General features: G+C 52.7%; 1 long non-coding RNA gene across 1 annotated transcript in view; it reads left to right on the top strand.

Moving 5' to 3' along the window:
• The window catches only part of LOC120387638, a 30,410-nt gene extending 8,272 nt beyond the window's left edge, over window positions 1–22,138 (top strand). Inside the window, exons 2-4 of the long non-coding RNA XR_005590266.1 lie at window positions 12,420–12,538; window positions 12,682–12,935; window positions 22,040–22,138. This is a non-coding gene — a long non-coding RNA (uncharacterized LOC120387638). The remainder of the gene's footprint in view (window positions 1–12,419; window positions 12,539–12,681; window positions 12,936–22,039) is intronic.
• The last annotated feature ends 288 nt before the right edge of the window (window positions 22,139–22,426 follow it).

Raw genomic sequence — 22,426 nt, 5'->3', positions numbered from 1 at the left:
GCATTTCCCAAAACAGCTTTGCAATAGATCTGAAGAGTTAAAGACCCTGATGGATGACGTAGAAGAACAATGGCAGTTTTTCAAAGAAGCACATGTGGATGTAGCCACGACTGCAGTGGGGGTGAGAAGACCTAAGAAAGAAGAATGGGTCCAATCAAATACATGGAGTCTTGTTGAAGAGAGGAAAGAATTAAAGAAGAGAGACAGCAGTAAAACAACTGTTCTGCAACAAGAATATGTGGACAAAGACAAGGAAGTTAAAAGGTCAGCCAGAAGAGAGAATGGCTGGAAAACAAAGCAAGCAAAGCTGAGGAGGCATACAAGAGAGGGAAGTCTAAAAAGATTTTTCTAGTATTTAAACTACTGACATCACGATTTTTGAACCGTGGCATTGTGAAGGCTTGAGATGGTACAATTTTAACCATGGAGAAAGGATAAATAGCCTATTGGATGGAATATTACCAGGCTGTCTTCAGCCAGCTATAGCCACTAATGTGCATTGAGAGATGTGAAGAAATAGTGGACTTAGCTATATCACTAGAACTAATCACCTTTGAGGAAGAAACTGAGGCCATAAACCAAATGAAGTGTTGCAAAGGACCAGGCTATGATAAGATAGGTGCCAAAATGTTAAAAGCTGGAGAGGAAGTGATGGTGAATTACCTGTGCAGGTGGTGCAGAATGGTTTGGGGAAAAGAGATCTGTCCTGAAGATTGGAGAAGAGGTGTCATCTATAAAATCTCTAAAATGAGAGATCACCTTATCTGTGATATCTGGACAGGGGTGACACTCCTGTCTATAGCTGGAAATGTGTTTTGCATGATCACTTTTTCATATTTATATTTTTAATAATTTTTCCAAATACAAAAAATAGACCAAAATACCAGATTCATCTTAATACATTATCATTTTGAATGGGATGAAAACTGCTGTCGATAAAGTTCACAAGAAAGAACAGGCTGGATTTTGGCCAGCTGATTGTCTTCAGACCAGTTTTTCACCTTGAGAAGACTTATTGAGCAAGGCTTAGAATACCAGCAGATGTTTGTTAACTTCCACGATTTTATCAAAGTGTTTCATAGTGTCCGCAGATAAACCCGCTGAAAGCTCCCGAGACAATATGAAATTCCAGCAAGGTTTGTTAATTTGATAAAAGTTTTGTACGAAGAGTCTGCATGCTGTGTCAGGGCAGACAGCAGAGATTATTTAAGATTGCTACTGGCATAAGGCAAGGTAGCGTATTATCCCCACTTTTCTTCTGTATTGTTCTAGACTTTGTGATGAGACGAGTGATGGCTGCTGCCAAGGACAGTGGTATTGTTTGGTCAGAAAAGCAAGACCGGGGAGAGAGGGGAGAATGTTGTCAACAGTCGTGGAGGTCTGATTGATGGAGAAGATTACGAAAGAGTGGATGACTTCCTTTATCTTGGAAGTGCAATATCTTCTAATGGCCAGCTCACTAAAGAAGTGAAGGCAAGATTCAGTAAAGCCGGTGGATCATTTTCTATTTTGTCAAAAATCTGGAGGAGCGAGAAGATACATCTACACACTACAATGAAATTGTGCAGAGCTAGCGTCCTTCCAACCCTATTGTATGTAGCTAATCCACCTCTACCAGTGGCGGTAGCTAGGTTGACCAAGCCACATCTAAACTGGCTTAACAATGGTGCTCCTATGAGTGAGTTTTTCACGCTCCTGAGTGATGTAGCTAGGTAGCTTTCAATTTTAACTGTAGCCCAAGCCTCAGCTAGCCCCCCAACATTGCAAGATTGGTTCTTCAGCCTCAGATCAGTAACAAACTCATGCATCGTTTCACCTTCTTCTTGTACTTGCTATTTAAAAATCTATCTGTCGTGTTTCATTTGTACATGGCATGCAGTACTCCTCACATTTCTGTATCATATTTAGCCTTCTCTGACTGAGTGAACTGAGAATTGTTAAACACATCAGGTGCTTTGAAATCAGCTATTGTCAGGAATAAAGCTGTCTTCTGACTGACTTCCTTTTTCCTGAGACACATTGCTTGCTTGCTGATACAGAGTCAAGAGCTGTTTAAACCTTCCGCATTTCCAGAGAGTTTCAACTCTGGTAGAGCTTTTAACTGCCCCATTCTTCTATTGAGGGTATTTCTGAGTTCATTTTACTCCTGGTCCCGCGTTCTGCTCAGTGATCACACAGTGGTTACGTGCTTGCCAGACCTTTGTTTTATTTGGTGTCTGGTTCTGACTAGCTGTACATAACAACAAGAGTTTCACAGCACCCCTCCCAGACTCCCTGTCTGGGAAACTCAGCCCCTGAAGGCACAGTCCCCAGTGCCACAAACTGCGTGGGGGAGTTTCAGGCACAATCTCAGAAGCCGAAGTGCTTTCCGTTCTGTGGGGACATCAAGGAGAATGTTTTCCCAAGGCCAGTGTCCACCAATTGGAGTCCTTGTGCCTGGGAACTTTCCAGCTGCAGCACAGACCAGGTTGTTGGCAGGCGGGTGCTCCTATTTGGTAGGAGCAGAATGACAGGTGTGCAAAGAGGGAGGTCATGCTGAGCCCAGCCTGAGGATGTCAGATCCTGTGAGATCAGCCATCCCTGCTTTGTCATTTGTAGGAGAAATCTATACAGGAAATTACCAGCTCCATGGCCCAGCGAAGTCAACAGGAATCTTGCTGCTAATGTCAGTGGATGCTGGATCAGGTGGCAAATGAATAAAAGCCAGGGAAGATGCAGCTAATGCACCTGAAGATCATCTAAAGCCCAGCTCCTCAGCTGAGGGGGAACCAGGGAAGCTCAGAGAGGAGAGGGGCTATGGCGTGAGAGTGGATGAGAGATTATGAGGGGGGAAAGGCTGTATGTGCAGAACAAGGAGACAAGAGTCCCTCTCTGTAGCTCTGGTGAGGGAAGCCCTGCCCTGAAGCCCTGCGTTCAGCTCTGGCACATCAGCTCAGGAACGACATGAACTCAGGTGCTCTGATGACATGGTAAAGAGGCCAGAGAGAGACACCAACCAACCAGGGAAATACGGAGAGAAGAGCCAGGCCTGGAGGGATCGGTATGAAGAGTCAAGAGCCAAACTCATCCCATGGTGATGTGAGTGCAAATCTAGAGGAACCCCAGGGAAGTCAGTGGAGTTACTTTACATTTATACTGGTGTAACTGAGAACAACATTTGGCCCTAAGCATGGATCTTGGTTCAACAATGAAGAGGGGAAGCATGAGAAGCATTTGAAGGGTGTAATAATAGCAAGGTAGGAGTGGACTTCGTTAGGGAATTCAAGGGGCCATTATTAATGGTAATGGGACAAAGCTGAGCAGAGACAGAACAAAGGTGAATATCAGGGATCATTTCCTGCCCCTTCCAAGGGAAGTGACGCAATCCCCATTGCCTGAACCATTTCCAAGCAGGCATACCTGCCACTGCATACCCCCGGGAGCAATTCTGCACCAACAGGGAGACGGGTAGATAATGCATCCTGACAGTGCGGGGTCTGATTCTGCTCCAGTTGGCTCCATGGAAGCTGGATTGGGGCCGCAGAGCCAGGCAAACAATGCACATTTTCTGTGACTATTGGCTCCTACTTTTAAAAGTGTTTGCTTTGGCCCGGCTGTGCCCCATATGAGCTCAGTTTTCAGGAACTCAGGAGCAATCCAGTTTTACTGGCATAAACATTCATAGAAAGCAAATTTTGAAGTCCCCTGCTTGAGTACTAGCAGGAACCAAATTCTACATTTGCATATGCAAGCATGCATGCCAGCTGTGTCTGAGAACCCATCCAATTAGGAATCAGAAAAGATGCCATGTGGCTTTGGCCAGCGACAGCTAAGGAACACAGCCTGATTCTAGAATAATTACTTTCAATCTATAGAACGAGAAATGCAGAGAGAATGCCCATCTACACAGAGAATCCGTGGGCCAACACAGAGGATACTTTCTCTAAAATGATGATTTGTTGCAACTTCTTCACCCAGTCCAACCAATAACTCTTCCTTGTCCCCAGGTTCTCTTTCTGCTATTACCTGCCTATAGAAATGACCATGTTCAGAAGACTCATTGAATAAGACAGGAAGGAAGGTATATCCTCCAGGCCTCTCTGCTTCCTCACTGAGACCTAGAAATGATTTAAAGGAACCTTGTATCCACTGGAGTTCAACCCTGCCCATCAGATGTTTGTGAGCATAGGGCAAAATTCCTGGATTGGTCTGTAATTTGAAATGTTCCACTTGCGAAGGTGTTTGCCTGCTGGAGAAGCTCAGGGAGGGTTTGGTGGAAATGGGTGAAGTCTGTGCCTCACCAATCCTCCCCAGGGTGGGTGTTTACATACGGCACATGAAGGTTGTTTCTGTTCCCTTATGGACCCAATGGACAGAGCATGAATTGCACACATTACAGTCAGATACAACCTTCCAAATCCACAGTCAGTGACTCTGTGAAGCCCCTGGGCAGCGGGGGGTAGAGGGGGAGGGGAAGAGTAGGCTCGGGCATGGAATGGGCCGGGCCTCCCCTGCCAGCAAAGAGCTACCGTTGTCGTCACCCTCATTGCAGAACAGAGAGCGCGCTCCAGGAGGGATGGACAAGAACTAGCCCCAAAGGCCACTTGAGGGCAAGGAGTGGCCCAAATAGCCACTCAAGGCTCTCTTGCCCTTCTCTGGGAGCAGCTGGTCCTGGCCAATGTCAGAGACAGGATACTGAGCAGGATGGGCCCTGGGTCTCATGGGGTCTGGCAGTTCCTGTGGTCACAAAACACCTTGGGATGTTCAGAAACCTGGGAGGGGGGTGAAGGCAAATGGAGTTGGCTGGAGAACTCATGGGAGCTGCCCTCACGCTGCTTCAGCACGTCTAGCCCCGGGAGACCCTGCAGGGCCAGAACCATGGAGGAGTGTGGCAACAACTTGAATGAGCATTGTCAAACTTCAAACAAGGATGAGGGATCTGCTCGGGCCTCCGACGGCCACTTGGGCCAGTTCTTGCCCCCAGCTAGCGGCTTGGACTGGTTCTTGCCCTTGAGTGGCTATTTGGGCCACTCCTTGCCCTCAAGTGGCCTTTGGGGCTAGTTCTTGTCCATCCCTCCTGGAGCGTGCTCGCTGTTCTGCAATGAGGGTGACGACAACGGTAGCTCTTTGCTGGCATGGGAGGCCCAGCCCATTGGGAGGGAGCAGTTTCTCCACCCAGCAAACACACCAGTGTGTCTGAGTTTGGGTAATTGCCTTTCCCTGGGAAAGAAGAGACTCCCTGTCTGCCTGCTTGGCTTCCAGGCACTGGAAATGTAGGGGCTGGCCAGTCTCAGGCTGCTGAGTGACTTATTGCAGGATCCTGGGGTGATAAATTGTGGCTAATTGTGGGCAGGTGACAAAGGCAGACTAAGGGGAAGGGAGTGGGACATTCACTCCCCTGGCAGCTGCTGCCTCCCCTCCTTTCACTGCTTGTTTCACTCGCCATTTGAATTCTGCAAACACAGCACTTTCCAAAACCTGCTGAATCTTGATCGAAAGGCTCCTTCCCCCGCCCCACCCGCGCTCTCACTCCCTCTCCCCTGCCTCTCACCCTCTCAGCTCTTTGTCTAGCTTTATTAACAAGATCTCCCTGGCAGACAGGAATTGGCCGCCTCTCAGGACGCCTGTGCCTAGAGCCATTCAACAGCGCTGTGTTGTGAGCAGCAGGTGACTCCATGGTGCTGATTCTCCATTCCACTGAAGCCCTCTTATGCCATTCCCTGCCCCCAATATCCCCTGCCTAGGGGTTACCCCAGCATAGAGCTGCTGGAGCAGCCCAGCACTGACCACACTCCCAGCCCTTGGCACAGGGGACTTATTGGGTGGGGAGTGGAAGGGAGGAGGGCATGGCGTTGTGGCCATTCTCTCATTCCCAGAGCCCAGAGAGGGCCGTAGGAAGCTGCCCATAAATTTCAGCAGCCCTGAGGCTGCTCTGGTGCTGTGGTTGGGGCCACAGCCCTGGAACTTGGAGAGTGCAAAGGCCACTTTCCCCCAGCCCATTCCTGCATGCACTGTAGAGCGAGGCTGACTGGTAATCTGAGTCCTGGTGTGATAGATCCCAAGGCACTCAGCCCAGGAGGCAGGTGTGGGCCTGCTTGGGACGGGGACTCGTCCTGGAGGGGCAGGGGTGATACTGCCTTAGGGTTACCACCTGGTTGGTGTTTGACCAGCCTGGCTGGTTTTTTATGGATTTGCCAGTTGCCAGAAAAATAATTTAATCCGCTGGGTCTAAAGATTTGCATTATTATTGCAATACACTAGGATATCTAGTGTATTATTATTGCAATACACTAGGATATCTAGTGTTAATAGGTTCTGTATCCCGCTAAAGATGCTGTGCCATCCCCACTTCTGAAGTTTAAGCAATAACAGATCTAAACTGTTGAAAATACAGCAGCTGTCTGCCCACCAACCCACGAGTGCACTGCACAAGTGTGCAAGAGAGGGTTTGAGTCACGCGAGCCTGAGGAGATGTGCGATGCTAGCTTATCTATAGGTGCGCTCTCTCTAGATGCTATAAGTGGCTGTTGAAGGGGGGGTTACGGAGTTGCCTTGGGGTTGAGGTGGGCTCACCTTGTGGAGGGGTTGGGTGCCGTTTTTTTGCATTTCAAAGCTGGTAACTCCATACTGCCTCGGGGGGGACTCATCCGGGGGTTGCAGGGGTGGTACAGCCTGTGGGGGGTGGGTGATGGGATGTTTCCCCCACACTCACCATGTAGAGTTCAATCCAGCTGAGATGGGCCTATTTACCGATCAGGGTGCTAATTAAGGAGGCTCAGCTGGGCAAGAGCTGAAAGGTGAAGGGGCTGCTGGGAAAAAGCAAATGCTCCCAGGTGAAAGGGAGGCGTGAGTGGAGACTGTGTCACTCCTGAGAAGAGAGAGGCGGCTTTGGGACCTGGCAGGCCCCGGAAGAAAAGGGGACCAGTAGCAGGAAGCAGCCCAGGGACAGAGCTGTGAGGCCCCAGAGAGAAGGCCCGGACTGCTGAGCTGACCTGGGGGTACCTGGGCAGGCACCGGGAGAAGTGGGTGCACCCAGGTTCCCCACCAGCTGCTGGGCAAGTGGCACCGAGGCAGTGAGCCGGAAGGCTGCCTAGGACTATTGAGGAGGAACACGGATAGTGACACGGCCAGAGGGCTGAGCCATGAGGATGCTGCAAGAGGGAGTGCATGCAGACAGCTGCTGGGGGGGGGAGGTTGGCCTCAAGCTAATCCCCAGAGTGACCAGGAGGAGGCGCTAGTCTGGCAGTGAGTGATGCGCCCTGTGACGAGGGAGCATGTGGGGGTGAGGGAAGGGCTGTAGGGGGAGTCCAAGCATGAGCGGCACCAGTTAGCCAAGGGATGGTATAAACCCATGTAGTTAGCCTGGCGCAAGGTGAGAGTGTGAACGCCACAGTTTTTGTTTCCAGTTGTTTGAGGTCTCTCTAACTCAAAGGAGACCGGACCAGATTAAAAAAAAAATCAAAATGCTCCATAGGGGTTTGCACTAGTCTAATGAAACCAGTTTAACTGGACTGTCACGATTTGAGTGTAGACAAGGCCTGACTGTCCCCAGACAAAGAGTCTCCAAGGGCAGGGCTGGGCATCCCACCACTTCGCTGTGACTCCTAGGCTGGACGAGGGGCTATACAGAGAGCCCTGGGGAGCATATGGAGCAAGCATGTCCTGGTTGAGGCATCAGATGGGATGTAGGGGGGCCTCTCCATCTCTAACAGGCCTGATTCAATCTGCCCCTCTGTGCGTAGCTGCCTGGAGTCATTGCCCCAGGCAGGGCCTGGGATTTGGTTAATGGAGCTTGTTTGGGACGTTTTCCTTGGCTGCAGATGGGCCCTCCTGTGCCAGGAGCAAGGGGTGAGAGACATGCCCCACAGGCAGCACATCGCCCTCCCCAGGGTCAGTGTGAGGGGAGGTCTCTGCTTTGAGCAGGTGCTGGCTGGCTTGTGACCTGGCCTGAAGATGCACTGGGCCTGCTCCACGCAGCCGCTCTGTTGGAAGGGGAGTTACTAGGGGAGCCAGGGAGAGTCAGCGAGCTGAGCCGCTCAGCCAGCACATCCACCTCGCCTCTCAGAGCCTGGGCAGGCCCAGCCAGCAGGTACGGGTGGGCGCTCTGCCTCTTCTCTGCAGAGCAGCCTGGGGATGGCGGGGGCTTGTCTTTCTGGCAGCCCCTCACCACACTGGCTGCCCCACAATCCCTAGGGGCAGAGGGTCTCGGCAGTGCTGTGCTTTGAGCTGGGTTCCAGCCCCGACTGGGGGATGCTGCATGCCCCGCCTCAGTTGAAGGGGCTGGGGGAGGGGGTGCAGCATGGGGGAGGGGGAGAAGGCACACACCACTTGAGACAGCGGTCGTCTCAGGAAACCCCAGGGTTATACTAGCTATCCCCTCCGCATGGCCATTTGGTGACATGGCGTGGACCCCTTCATCCCTCGCTCCTGTCCGCCCTCTGCCCCCGCCTGCCCTGTGCTGTGCAGTTGTGGGCCAACGGGGCCATGCAGTGAGCGCCTGCTGCTGGAGCCTTCGTGGTAGCACAGACTCTGGCACTGCCCTCCCTGGCTGGACCTGGCCCCTGGGTTGCTCTGTCTTTGGGTTGAGTGCCAGCATTTTCCGGGTGCTACAGAAAGAGCTGGGCTCTGTGTATAAGAGCCAGCGTGTCCGGTGGTATGTGCAGGTGGGATTAGTTTAATGCACAAGACAAGCTGGCCGTGCAGCTGGAGGTGGGACTAGCTGTGCACCCTTGCTAGTGCATTTGATGGCTAGATCTGATATGGTCCCCTCCCTCCCGCTCCACACCCTGTCATGCCTGCTATGCCAGAGGCTGGCAGCAGCCCCAGCAGAGACCTCACGCCAGCTCTCTGCTAGCTAGGGCAGGAGTGCACACAGGGGGCTGTTTTGCCTTTTACGCTGCCAGAGCAGAAGCCTTGAGTGGTATCTGCACAGAGACTTGCACTGAAATCACCAAACCAATTTAAACTCCTCCCCCAGTTTGTTTTCCCCCCCAGTAAATATCAGTAAAATAGGAGGATTTAATTCCAATGCAAGAGCATCCACATACAGACTGGCTCCGAGACAGCTAACGGTGTGAATTCACTATGGATGCGTTATTTCAGTGCCAGTCCCTGCGCAGACCAGCCTTCACATAGCTGCAGCTACAGCCTAGGGGCCTTGGCGGAGGGATCGGGGAAGGATCAGTTATTTCATATTTCTCACCTTCTCCTTTGAGACATTCCTACCTTTGTGTAAAATGTGGGAGTCATGGATGAGCTTCCCTGTGCTATGAAGTTTGCAGCACATAGATGCCTTGCTAGGACCTCCCGTTGCCATCTCCAGCCTAGCTCACGGCCGTTCACGCCCATGGGGAGTTGCACTGCAGCCAATCTTGACACTCCAGCAGTTGAAGACCATCTGCTGCATGGCATGTAGTGGCCATGCACCAAGTCTGACTGGGTACTATGTAAAGTACCTAACATGCCAGGCCCTAAAGTCTCTCCTCCTACAGCCCTGCAGGGCAACTGGGAATGCTCATTTGTCCTTGTTCTCTCCCATGGCTTTTATAGGCTGACACCAGAGTGAGGCCTTCCTAGTTCAGGGAATGTTTTCACTGAGGTTCATCCCCAGCAACCCCTATTGAATGGCTGTTCGACTCAGATCCAGGCCTTTCTATTCAGGCCAGCCTGGATCTGATTTTTTCCTGGCTTTTTCAACCACTCTTGTGTGGCTGGTCTTTCCTTCTGCCAAATGACCTTGGTTGGATCAAAATAGCAGAGTGGTGGCCCATTCTGGGCTGGGGTCATCTGAATGCTCCTTCTAAGGTGGTGCAGCATCCCCCAGATGTGTAACAGACACCAGGACAAAAGAGAAGAGAAGAAACTCCTTTGTCCCAGGCTTTGCTGTGGATCTCTCTGTTCATATCAGCTCTCACAGCTCGGCTTCCTGCTCTGTGTCCCGCGGGTCTCTTGGTCCCCTTTGTGCTCCAAGATGCAGTTCTCAGTCCCCTTGCTTTGTCACCTCTACCTGGCACCTGGCTCTTGTGCCCTGCAGCCTCTGACCTGTAGAGCTTGGTCAGTGTCTGCCCCCAGCCATTCTCCTGCATCCTGCTAGCCGGGCAGAGGTTCCCAGGTGTGACCGATTGATGCTGTTGTTAGGACAGGGCAGGCTGGCTGGGGAGGTTCATGGATTCTAAGGCTGGAAGGGACAATTGTGATCATCGCATCTGAACTCCTATATAAGTCAGGCCAGAGATTTCCCTGGATCAATTCCTGTTGGAACTACAGAACATCTTGTAGAAGAACATCCAATCTTGATTTAAAACCAGCCAGTGCTGGAGAATTCCCCACGTGTTGGCCTCTGTTTTCTCTTGCCTTGCAGATCTTACACTTGAAGCTCTTCCAGGTGGGATCTGTTTAAAATGCCATATGCATTCACAGGGCGATGTGTGTCGTTCAGTAATCACCAGTGTCTCTGGGTCTCCCTTGGGAAAGAGCTGCCTCCCTGCCCAGTACTCACACTGGGGATGAAGCCCTACGGAGCAGCCCAGCACCAGCATCACCTGCAAACTAGAGCCAACCTTCACTGGTCTTGCTTCCCTCAGTAGGCAGCCTCCCAACTCACCACTGTACGACGGGAGAGAGACCTAGGGCCTCTGGGAATGGGGAGATCTCAGAAAGGAATTGCTAGGGGAAGGAATCTCCTAGAGCCATCTCCATTCTCACTCCAAGGAAGGCATCTTTCCTGTGAGGTGACTTGGGTGGTTCCCCTCAATCAGCTCCCAGCAGCCAGAATCTGCCAGCTGGCTCAGAGATCCTGTGTCGATGCTGATCTTGGCTCGGTCAGGTCCTGCCCGCTGACCCTCTGCAGTGAGCTCCTTTGGCAGAGAGCAAGTTAAAATCCCACTTCCTCCCTGGATCTGCTTGAAGCTTCCCGCAATGCCACTGCTCCTGCAGCAGCTGTTCTGGGCAGGATGCAGAAGGCAGGGGAGCTGGCTATGCAAGAGCACACAGTGCAGGCGCTGCCTTCCCACTCCCCTGGCAGGCTTGCTCCATGGGGCCAGCTTCCCCCAGGGTCTTGTGCTGCACTGCAGATTGAATTGCCCAGGCTTCAGCAGGGGGAGGCAGGCGACTCAGCCCTGCATTCCACCTGCAAGGCGCAGCTTTGGGTGCCACACCTTGCTCACTAATGTCACTGGGGCGGCTGGGGGGTGGGGGGGCACAGGGGAGGCACTGCTTAACTTGAGAGCCCAAGAATGAGGGACAGTAAAGGCACCAGGTTTATACATTCCCAGTCAGACAGCCCCGCCCTGAGACCGACGCCACCCACAAACAAGCCCTGCGGCTAGAGATACCACTCCCTCCCCACAGATACTCCCTCCCACCCTGAGGCAGTTGTCTCCACGCACGCACACATCCCAACTCCCCTCTCTCTGTATAACCCCCCCACACCCTCTACCTTCACACGGACACCCCAGATCCTTCCATTCATTCCCTGCTGTTTCCAGGGCTGGTCTCTGTCCCCAGGACAGACCCTTTCTTGGCTATTTTCGTCCTCTTGGGGATATTTTGGGCTCCCAGGTTCCTGCAGAGCCCCCAGTGCTGGTGCGAAACTCAAGTGTCCCACATGGCAAAGCACCTGCCAGCACAGGGCAGTTCCCTGCGGCCTGGGTGCTGCCACCCTCCCACCCCTGGCCAGCGCAGTAGGGTCACTTGGCGGGGACACAGCTCCTCATCTCCATACCACAGCCCTGCGGTGACACCAGTGAGCAATGCTGGGCCCTCGCGCTGGCATGTGCCACTGCCCGGCTTCCTGCACCACACGCCTCACTGGACATGCTCGCCATGACCTAGGGAGCTCAGAAATACCCAACGGAAACTGTCCCCTCCTGAGTGAGGGGCCATGTCCAATCCTGCTGCAAGGTGCCATGGAGGGCCCCCGCCATGTGGGCACCATACCCTCAATCCTGCTCTCTGCCAGGGCACCATGGCCTCCCAGTCTCTAAAGGTGCCATGCTGCAGGCCCGTCCCCCTAATGCCAAGCCTACAGGGCACCGTCCCTGCTGCCGTATACTAGGAATATGGTGACAATATATTATATCTCACCCTCTGTACCCTGGAGACCCATGGCCCAGCCTACTGCTGTACCGCACCTTCAGGGGCTCCAAAGACAGCCCCTCCCCATCCACCACATCACTAGGAGCCCAAGACCCAGCCTACCCCAGCCAGCTACAAACCCAACTGTCTCTCTCTCACTCCATTCCCTCTCCATGGCTCTGAGGTCCCATTCTACAGAGACAAACCACATCATCCCGCTACACACCGCAGCAGCCAATGCCAGAGTGCATCTCCCGGGAGGCATGGCAGCCAACATGCCCATCCACTGGTCCATGTGGTCAGTGATGAGACATTTCTGACTCTGTCATATTTTGATACCCTCCCTATATCCGTCTCCCCAATAGCTGGGCAATGGCCAGAGGAAGGGGGCAGAGCGCAGGATGTCTGGGCAACCTGAACTTCGAATGGCCTTATTTTGGAGTCCCTACCATGACAGCATCTCCTATGGGCTCCAAAGGAGCTGGTAAGTGTCATGTTTATAACCTTAACTCTGCCCAGCAACATTTCCTGCCTGGGCATAGAGTAAGTGAGAGAGGGAGATGAATTACTGGCCAGTGGCCCGAGCCCATTGCAGGACACCAAGAGGGAATGTTTCTTTACTTCTAGAGAGGCAGATGTGGGATGCAACCGGCAGCAAGGCAGAGGCTTCAGCCATGTTCCTCTTCTGCTGAGGCACCAGTAACAGGACCACTAGCACCAATCACATCTCAATAGAGGAAAGCTGCAGCAGAGTAAACTGGCTCAGAAGCCTCAGTGCTGTGAGAAGGACCTGGACTGAGGTCGTCCAACCCTCATCTCATTTCAAGAGGGACAGAGTTGGGACTCTCTGCTAAGCTGGAGCAGATGTTGGGGCCCTGCAGGTATGTTTTCCCACTGAAGGATAAATCAATGCTGTGAAGTCTGGGTATTTGCTTAGAGTATCTCATTTATTGCTTACACTAGAGACGCCAGTCCTGCCACAGAGGTGTCATGAACAGCACCCAGGCAAACCTCTGTCAGACACCAATGCCCGGTTCCCAGGGAGCTACTCGGTCCCAAGAAATGACACTAGCTGGAGAGGTTCAGGTAGAGAACTGTGACCCAAGAACCTCTTAATGCTAAGAGGCAAAGGGGCACAATGGGGGTGCACAGAGATTACAGTTATCTCCTGAGTTTGGCATGTATGTTCTAGTTCACCAAAGAAGGTCATGTGAGGTCTCTAATCAAAGCTTATGTCATGCTAATGTACACACTCATTATGAGATGTACGTACGGATGATATTTAAGGAGGTGTGTATATGTACTGAATATGGTTTGTAGTCTGTTACCAACCAAGGAGGAAAACAGATTTTCTTCCAGACAGGAGCAAAGATACGTATCTCTCTGTCAAACTGTAAATTCAGCATTGTAAACCAATGCAATGGAAGTCATTAGGAGTCAACAGGAGGATGTGAAATCAACAGGAAAAACAAGCAAGCGAGGTTGTGCTGCCTCTGAGGCTAGATGATGAACTTTGGGGATGTAAGCAGAAGGCTTGGTAGTACTTGAACCCATGTCAGCAGGTAACAAACACCTTCACACGCTATGGGAAGCCCTGCCCGAGATACCCAATTGGCAGCCGACTTGGAGGCTCCTAGTTGGCCCCAGGAACCCATATAAGCCCACAGGGAATACCAGAAATTGTCCAGGCAAGAGTGTGGTTTCCTCGTGAGCTGCTAGGACTGACAGCTCCTGAACTCCAGGCATTGACTTTGGTTCTGACGTGGATTCTGAACCTGGCTCTGGACCTCTGACACAGGCACTGTCCTCTGGTACTGACCTCAGCCTGGAAATCTGACCTTGAGCGGCTCACGCCCCACCCCAGGATCCTGAGAGAAGGCAAGAAGACATCCCTTTATCCTACACCTAGGAAGTAACCAGGCAGTGTGATTACATTCCTGAAGATGGGATCTCAACCAGGCTTGGTAGAAAGGCTGCAAAGGATGTTTAGGGTGAGAGGGACTAACCTTCTGTGTAAAGCAGTTTAAGTTTAGTCTCTAGAAATTGTATTCTGATTTTGTTTTAGATGTAACCCTTCTATTTCCATTGTCCTTAATCACCATCTCTTACATCTTGGTGTCTGATAAACGTATGGTTATGATTGTAAAAGCAGCAAAGAGTCCTGTGGCACCTTATAGACTAACAGACGTTTTGGAGCATGAGCTTTCGTGGGTGAATACCCACTTCGTCGGATGCATGTAGTGGAAATTTCCAGGGGCAGGTATATAAATGCAAGCAAGAACCATAACGCGGTTAGTTCAATCAGGGAGGATGAGGCCCTCTTCTAGCAGTTGAGGTGTGAAAACCAAGGGAGGAGAAACTGCTTTTGTAGTTGGCTAGCCAGTCACAGTCTTTGTTTAATCCTGAGCTGATGGTGTCAAATTTGCAGATGAACTGAAGCTCAGCAGTTTCTCTTTGAAGTCTGGTCCTGACGTTTTTTTGCTGCAGGATGGCTACCTTAAGATCTACTATTGTGTGGCCAGGGAGGTTGAAGTGTTCTCCTACAGGTTTTTGTATATTGCCATTCCTAATATCTGATTTGTGTCCATTTATCCTTTTCCGTAGAGACTGTCCAGTTTGGCCGATGTACATAGCAGAGGGGCATTGCTGACATATGATGGTGTATATTGCATTGGTGGACGTGCAGGTGAATGAACCGGTGATGGTGTGGCTGATCTGGTTAGGTCCTGTGATGGTGTCACTGGTGTAGATATGTGGGCAGAGTTGGCATCGAGGTTTGTGGCATGGATTGGTTCCTGAGTTAGAGTTACTATTGTGCGGTGTGCAGTTACTGGTGAGAATATGCTTCAGGTTGGCAGGTTGTCTGTGGGCGAGGACTGGCCTGCCACCCAAGGCCTGTGAAAGTGTGGGATCATTGTCCAGGATGGGTTGTAGATCCCTGATGATGTGTTGGAGGGGTTTTAGCTGGGGACTGTATGTGATGGCCAGTGGAGTCCTGTTGGTTTCTTTCTTGGGTTTGTCTTGCAATAGGAGGCTTCTGGGTACACGTCTGGCTCCGTTGATCTGTTTCCTTATTTCCTCGTGTGGGTACTGTAGTCTTGAGAATGCTTGGTGGAGATTTTCTAGGTGTTGGTCTCTATCTGCGGGGTTGGAGCAGATGCAGTTGTACCTCAGTGCTTGGCTGTAGACAATGGATCGTGTGGTGTGCCCGGGATGGAAGCTGGAGGCATGAAGGTAGGCATAGCAGTCAGTAGGTTTTCGATATAGGGTGGTGTTAATGTGACCATCACTTATTTGCACCATGGTGTCTAGGAAGTGGACCTCCCATGCAGATTGGTCCAGGCTGAGGTTGATGGTGGGGTGGAAGCTGTTGAAATCGTGGTGGAATTGGTTTCACTCAGCGCTGTGGTGTTGTATAAGAAGCTGATCCTGAGTTGAATCAGACAAGCTGGTGTGTTCACTGGTCCCTTGGGGACAGCAGCCCTGGTATTTCAGTGAATAAGGGGCTGGACACTACAGGGGATGCTTCAAAGGGGCTTGGGGACTGGGATGAACCTATGGTAACCTGCCTGGCAGAGTGAGGGCTGGCACAGCCCAGAGGCAAGTGCTTCAGTGGCTAACGGGCTGGTGGTGTCAGAGCTGGCAGCCAGTTAAGCACCAGCAAGTCTTCTCTTGCCTGGAGTACCTGGAGGCCCCTCCCAATGGTGCAGTGTGGTTGGGTTACACCCAGTTTGCTGTTGAGCTCAGGATCACCCTTCAAGCATTGACACACGAAATCCTGAGAGACTCCCAAGGGAGGAGGGTGAGAACAGACCAAGAGAAGGCCAGCTTGTTGTTTTGTTTGTGTATTGGGGGTAAGGGAAATAGAATTAAGGGACATAGAAGATGAATTGAGCAGCAGAAAGGGCAGGTTGAGCAGAGAAATGTCTGAACTTACCCAGAAGCAGTTAGCAGAGCTGTGGGCACAGCGAGGTCTGTCGGCTGCTTAGCAGAAGCAATTGGAGCTGGTGGCCATGCTGCTCTCGTGCCGTGAGGCAGGATGGGGCTCCTGCTCCACACCAAGGGCCAGGGGAGGGGTCCTTTTCCACTACTGGGAATGCAGGAAACCAAGAAGACGGGTCCCCAGATGATCCAGTACCAGTGGTGAGAGGTGCCAAGCGGTGGAGGCTGGAGTGGCAAAGCCTGCTAGCAGAGGAGAGAGGGATGGAGCTGGAGGCCGGTGTCAGAGTGGGGAGGCAGAGCTGGAGCTACAGAAGCTGGCTAACCAGGACACACACAGGCAGAAGAAGGTTAAGTCACACCCATGGGACCCAAGAGGAAGGACGTAAAGGTGTGCCGGACCAGGCGCTGGCAGGCAAACAGGTGTGGGTAGGTTGGGCCCCTCACACTGCTGGTAGCCTGAGTCAATGTGGACACCGAAGATCATTTGGGGATTCTGGTTACAGGAGGTTGTTTTTTATGGTGTGGTGTTTTCTGTACTGTTGTAACTGTGTTAAAGCCCCGAGGGCTCAGGAACAAACCCCCCAGGATCAGATCGATGTCTGACGGGACAAGCTCACTGTCTGCCCAGGCTGGGGAACCTGAGTCAGTGCCGAATGTGTCTGTGGTAAAGCTAAAAGGAGCTGAGACCCAGAATCTGCTGGGAGCGGTGAGGAAATGCTGAGGGCCAGAACCCAGCTAGGCACAGCCCCATGGTGCGCTGTCAGGGGAGGCCCTAGCTAGTAAAAGTGCTGACAAATTCCTGCGACCTGGTGAAGAGCGTAAAACCCCCAGTTGGATATGAAGCAACCGCTGGGGGAACTGTAAATGCTAGAGGGGGGAAAGGTGCCCCTTCATCTAGGGGTATAGGATGGCGATTTGAGATGTAATCAAACCTGAGGGCAGTGGGGGAAAGAAACACACCTCACCTCTTCTCAAGTGGGGGTCGACACACTCTCCCACTGCTTGCCACGGCCCTCCCAAAAGAAACAATCACACGCTGACAGCCCCGCAGCACGTCTTCACAGGCTGGCCAGCACGCACCGGCTGGGAAAAGAACTTCTCTGGCGCCGCGGGGTGACTCTTGCTGTAACGGGTGGCCAAAGCCTGCTGCTTTCCCCAGAGTGCAGGGAACAGAGAGCTCTCTTCCAGGCTGAGCGGAGGGAGCAAGGTGGGAACATGAGACTTAATCCCCATCTCCTCCTTCTGCTACACCTGATGCCAAACCTCAGTCCACAAATTGGGGAGGAATGTGCTCCGTCTTGCATTCAGATTGTCACCGGGCACTGGGGGCTGCCCTTGCATGCCGAGGGGGTGAGTCCCCTTTCAGAAAAGGATCCCTGCCCTTTCCCCTCCAGCACAGCCAGCTCCCACCCCCAGCAGTGCAGGATTGCCCACATGGGAAGCCCAAAGGTGGACTCCTTGAAACTCTGGATACTCTTCCTTAGGGTCTTCAGCTCCACCTCACCTCTCCTCTCCTCCCCAGACATGGGGCAGTGAGCTCTACCGCCCCCACCTCTCCCACTCCCCCAGGGATGGGGGGAATGAACCCCACTGCCCCTCACCTCGCCCCACGGATTGGGGGGAATGATCCCCACTCCCCCAGGAATGGAGGAATAAGCCCTTCACTTTTTCTCGGCTTTAGGGGTCCCGTTCCTCGCATGGCTACCGCCACGGCTCTCAAGGGGTCTCCAGGACTCCTCCTGCTGCCCGCACTGCTCCTGCCCACTTCCACGCCGTCCCTCACTTCCCAGCCAAGAACTCCGTGGGAGCAGCAGGGGCAGAGGTGGAAGGTGGGGTTACCACCAGGGCCGGCTCCAGGGTTTTTGCTGCCCCAAGCGGCGGTGAGGAGGGGGAGCCATGATCGGCGGCACTTCGGCAGCAGCACTACCACCGCCGCTTCATTCTTCAGCGGCAATTTGGCAGCAGGTCCTTCCATCCGAGAGGGACTGAGGGACCCGCCGCCGAATTGCTGCCGAAGAGCCAGACATGCCGCCCCTTTTCATTGGCCGCCCCAAGCACCTGCTTCATTCGCTGGTGCCCGGAGCCGGCCCTGGTTACTACTTTCAAAATGCAAAAAAAACCAGCACCTCCCACCCCATAAGGCGAGCCCACCACAATCTCCGCCCCTGCCACCCACTTCAACAGCCACTTATAGTATCTAGAGAGAAAACACAGACAGATAAGATTGATAACACACGGGCATTTGTTTTGTCAGCACATTTTGCCAGCCAGTCTTTGTAGTCTGTTTCATTTAGCCAGTTGTCACTGAATGTGCCATTTCTGGTGTGACCCTTTTTTTCAGGGGTGTAGTAGGATCACTCGCCCCATCGCCCTCATCATCCATTATTTAATTTGCCTCACACGTCTCCTCACCCTTGCTTGCCTCAAACCCCCTTCCACATGCGCACGGTGCACTTGCGTGTTGGTGACCAGACAGCTGCTGTATTTTCAACAGTTTTGCTCTGTTATCGCTTAAACTGTGGAAGTAGAAATGTTGCAGCGTCTTTAGCTGGACACAGAAATCTTTACCATGAGCTATCCCAGCACATGACAGTGATAATGCAAATCTTTAGACCTACGTAAAAAAATCCCGGCAGATTAAATTATTTTTCTGGCAACTGGTAAAACCAGCCAGGCTGGTCAAATACCTTGTGGCAGGTGGACACTGACTGACTCAGGATGTGGGAATGGAGGGTGGCAAGGGCATAATGGCGACTCTGGGAGAAGGGGAGTTGTGCTCCTGTTGCCCACAGGGACCATGCGTGGGACCCAGTGGAGGATGTCACCCATGATGTGCTGCTGATGCCCTGTGGCTAACTAGAGAACTTCATTCCCTGGAGCAGTCGGGCCAACTCCTTTCACCTGCCACAAAGCCCTAAAGGGCATTTATGGCTCTATGCAAATTATTTACAAATATGCAAAATAACTCATTGAATAATTTGCCTAGATGCTACGCATGGAGCTGCAGCCAAGTAGGTCGTTGTGGTCGTTGTGGAGAGGCCGTGCAGCACAAATGAGTTAGTTCGGCAGGAATCCCTCCAGAGAGCACAGGCGGCTGCAGGAAGAACATCCTCCGTCTGCAGGCTCTCTGCCCCGTTGGCTCAGTTCCACTGGCCATTGGCTCTGGCCCACCTGCTCTAGGGTCATGGTGGCTACTGCAGAGAACAGCAGTGGCCTACAGCATTCCATGCACATTGGGTGCATGAGGGCGGCAGACGTGCCCAGTCCCTCTGCACCTTGCACCCCTTCTCCCATCGGCCAGCACCAGGTCTTATCTCTCCCTCTGCGTGGGTCTCTCTCTCTTTGAACTGTTACCATGGTAGCAAACACGACAACAGCCCCTTGGAGTCAGTAGGGCTGCTCTAGTTCTGGTGCATTACACAGCGTGAAACGTGCACAGCTGTTAGGCCATTGTCCCGCAGCTGTTCCCAGCTCCCTCCGAAACCGAGCAGAGGTGTCAGAAGCTGGGTGGTGCTGCGCTCTCTGTTCCCTGGTGCTGGGACCCAGCAGTGCTCTCATCTGTTCTGCTCGGGTTCTTACCCACCAACATCTCCATAGCCCAGGCGTGTTGTGATGAGTATCTGTCCTGGGTGGTTCATTCTCTCTCCTCTCCCCAGGGGAAGACTTGTCTGTGCAGTGGAGTGGTTTGTTTTAGTAGGGTTTTCTTTACATGTCCACACCGCTGTGCGCGTATCAGCAAAGGCAGAGCAGTGCCAGGCAGCCAGAGTGGACAGTGGGGACGTTTGAGATGGTGCCACAGCATCAGGCCAACCACTTAGAGGGCTCTGTCCCCTGCACAGACGAGTTTTGCCCTGGGTATAGAAAGTTTTCTTGTGCCTGCACAGCAGAGTCATTGGTGATGATGTGGGCAATGCTCTAACTGGGTGGGCAGGGCATCTCCCCTCTGCCGGGACCAATTCCCCCTGCCCTTTACCCTGTGTCCGCCACTCGCCCCAGTGCGACAGCTGGGCAAAGGGCCTGTGCTATGAGCACAAACAGACATGAGATGCCGGGCGGGCATGGGGGTGGGGGGGTTACAAGCTCACTCACCTGCCTGCGGCTGTGGCATCAATGCTGTGGAGCCTGGCTGGTGTCGTGCCTGCTCAGGGTGCCTGGTTGGCTGGCAGGGACGGCACGCAGCAGCTCAAGTGGCTCTGCAGGGGTCTGGAGCTGACTGGCACTCCCCACCAAGTGCATCTCCCAGACAGTCTCTGCCAGCGGAGCTGCTGCTGAGGTCCATCCAAAATATAAAAACATCTGCTCCAGCTGGGAGTGAATCCCCACCTACAGCCCCACAGCTGCCTCAGTGGACACCGAGAAGCGCTGTCTGCAACTCTGGGCTCATGCAGTGCATCTGATGTGATGACTAGAGTCCTGCCATGTGCGTGGGCACACGCTGTGTGGGGGCATTGCTGATCCCTACCTGTCTGTGGCCCTGCTGCTAGGAGCTGATCCAATCCCTTAGGCCCTTTCTGAGCTGGGGAAACCCTGGTGTCCTTGTGGCTTCCTTTCAAATCCTGCTTTTTTCCAGTCCTCCCTGGAGTGCTCCCTGGCTGCACCCGGGGCTGGCCCTATTGAAAGGGCTCGTGCTTTGCTAGGAGTCACCAGAGACGCCCTCCCATTGCTCCTTCCCTCCCTGCTGCCCATTCATCCGTCCAAGTCCCAGCTCTGCAGTAGGGCAGGAGGGGAGAGACAGCCATAGGGGACAGGAGGAGAGACTGAGCAGCAGACTTGGGGAGTAGAGGGGGATGGGAAGACATGGTAAGGAAGGGAGCCTCAGGGAAGAGAGGGAAGTTGCCAGAGGACAGGAGGAAGAAATGGTGATACTAGTGAAACGTGAGAGGGGAAGGCCTGGCTCAAGGCGGAGGGAGGGGGGCAGGGCAGGGGGTGTGTTGCATTTTACAATTCACTGCTTCGGTAACCCAGTAACCAGAGACACGTTTGACTGGTATGAAGAGAGGAGCAGCAAATGGTGAGGGAGGCTGCTGGGAGGGGAGAGCTCACTGCAGGGGACGGGGGGCGGCGGCTGGGTGGAAGGGCCCCGCTCCTGCATTCCATCGACCTCAGCAGCAGCCACGCTCTGCATCGCCCTTTTCACATTCATTGCAGAGCGGGATTTGCAGAAGGTTCCATCGGTCATCGGGCATTGTGGTTCTGTTCACGGGCGACATGGGCCTGAGCCATGGAGCTCATGGCTGACCTGCTCTGTGCTGAGGCCAGGCCCTTGGGCATCTGCCTGAAGCAGCCCCTCTGATACCAAACTGTCTCCTCAGGAAACTGAACCAAGCTAGCTGGGAATTTGCTTGGTTTCCCCCAATAGCGGGCACTAAACTATCTTCTTCGGTCTGGCCCTAGTCTGTACCCTCAGCTCCCCTGGCGAAGCGACGGAAGCACCATTACCCTGTTTACAGATGGGGAACTAAGGCATTAAGGTCCAGATTTTACAAGGTATTTATGTGCCTAACATCCATTGACTTCAGGAGGAAATAGCAGGCACATAAATACCTGTTGAGATCTGCCCCGAGAGACTGGGGGCCAGAGGCTGAAGGAATCAGATAGGGTGGGATTTTCAAAAGGGCCATTTAATCCTCTGTTCCTATGTGACTTTCTGCAGGGAACAGCAGGGAACTGAATCTAGCTGTCATGAGCCATAGTACTTTAACCCCGAGTCCCTCTTTCCTCTGCTGCGTGGAGGGCTATTTGTGTTTCAAGAGGGCTGTGTGTCTCATGGGCCAGCTTGCTGGTGCTGCGAGGACCTGGGAGCAATTTTATTTGGGAGTGGAGGTTGTATTTCTCATGTATCAGTTTCAGGCCTTTCCATGCTCGATGAGGAAGCCAGTGTCTAGCTTTATAGATTTTTAGGGCCAGAAGGAGCCACTGTCGAGTCTGACCTGCGCAGCACAGGCCATAGGGTTCCCCTGTATTAATCCCTGGTGCCAGGCGTGTTCTGTGCAGAGCGGATTTGCTTTGGAAGAAAGGCCTTGATGTGTTATGGTTTTTGCAGGGTTCTGCGTGTGGGGAACACAAACGAGCATTTCTTGGTACTTCTTCAGGATCTCCTTTGTGCCGGGTGAGTGAAGGCAGCCCAAGAAAACCAGGGAGCTTTTCTTCTATATAAAGGCGGTTCTTGTCACCTCCTTCTGTCTCTTTTTCTGGCTATGACCACTGTGGGGATATACAATGTCTGGAGGCACCACAGAGCAACACAATTCCAGACTATGTCCCATGCTCCAAAAATCTAGAGAAAAAGAGATCCAGTAAAACCCAGACCTTCCCATTCCTGCTGTGAATCAGCAAGCACCACTCTGGAGATCAAAATGGTCAGTGATGATGGCAGTGTCATTGCTATGATTGTGGTGTTCACTTGGTATTGAAGGCTACAGCTACGGTT

The sequence above is a fragment of the Mauremys reevesii genome, linkage group 21, assembly GCF_016161935.1.
Source record: "Mauremys reevesii isolate NIE-2019 linkage group 21, ASM1616193v1, whole genome shotgun sequence".
Taxonomy (NCBI): domain Eukaryota; kingdom Metazoa; phylum Chordata; order Testudines; family Geoemydidae; genus Mauremys; species Mauremys reevesii.
The sequence above is the reverse complement of the archived record's forward strand: the minus strand, read 5'-3'. Positions and strand labels throughout refer to the sequence as shown.